Below are 1,345 nucleotides of genomic sequence, written 5' to 3'. Positions count from 1 at the left end.
TATATGCATCTTTGGTATTGCAATGAGCTAGAATAATGTCTTAACATAAAATGGTGCTCACTCTGTTCCTCAAATAGCATAGCTGAGGGATAGCCATCACTATATAATAATATGCTTTGAAAATGACTTGGACATTTTGCTTTTGTGTGAGGCTGAAAAAGGAAACTACCATTTTAATAACATAATTCCTAAAGCAGTCACATTTTTTTAGACATGTGTGGAAATTTAGAAAAAAAAACATTCTTTCTTGAACTGCAGAGTGGTGCTGGGCTCATGCAAAATTCAAAGCACACCTACATAATCATTTTAAAAGCATGTATAACCCAGGCTAGTTAGATTTGCTTTTAGTGCATCTTTGAATGAATAGCCCACCCACATCATTTAAGCAAAGGTCTTAGCCATAGACCAACGGTCTCCTACCTTGCTGGTTTTGCGGACCGGTGAGAGGGGGGAGAGGAGATGGTTCTGTGCGCGCACACACAAGTGGAGCTGTGCATGTGCATACTCGCCTACCCGCTGTTTCTGTGGCCTATCTTTGAATGGGCTGTAGCCTAGTAATGGATCACGGCCTCAGGGTTGGGGACCCCTGCCATAGACCGAGCTACCATAAAGCATGCACTAAGTTCCATCCTCAAGTGATGATGAACCGATCTTATAACTTCCCTTCAGAAAATCCATAAAGCCCTAAACTAACCCTAAGAATTTAGCAAGCTCCATGATAATGTAAAGCATTGTGAGATGGCTGGGTAATGAATGAATACTCGCACGGCTTTCAGTTCCTTGATTATAAGATAGACATATAGAAAGTAAAATGGTTCATATTCCAAGATGAACAAAGACTCAAATAACAGACTCATAGATGAGTCCAGTTCATGCTGTTTCATAAGGATTCACCTGAAGCTAAACCAAGGTTTTGTTCCCATATTTATTACTATATAAAGTTACTATTCTACTTTCACAGCTCAGACCATTTTTGACAAGGAGAACAGGAAAGCGTTTCCCATCCCATCACTATCTTTTTGAGAGTTTAATTGCATGAAACATTTAGCAAAAGAGAAGAAGCATAGTTTGCCAGGGTGTTTTTTTTTAAATTACTTCCAGTTGAAACATGTCAAATATCTGTTAAGTTTGATAAATAAAGATGGATGTAAATGAGTTTTGCTACTTCCCCTCCTTCTCGTAGTTTCTGCCTGGGTGGTTACTTCTCTCTGCTAGTTTATTTTATGCCATAATGTTCAAGAAAATGTTGTGTTTATCACAGACAGCAGACACCTGCAGAGAAAAATGCTTCTGTCATTAATAATAATTGTAAAAGCAGTCATATGACAAAATGCTCCTGGTCACA

The sequence above is a fragment of the Protobothrops mucrosquamatus genome, unplaced genomic scaffold (assembly GCF_001527695.2).
Source record: "Protobothrops mucrosquamatus isolate PMUCROS unplaced genomic scaffold, P.Mucros_1.0 scaffold2581, whole genome shotgun sequence".
NCBI lineage: Eukaryota > Metazoa > Chordata > Lepidosauria > Squamata > Viperidae > Protobothrops > Protobothrops mucrosquamatus.
The sequence above is the reverse complement of the archived record's forward strand: the minus strand, read 5'-3'. Positions refer to the sequence as shown.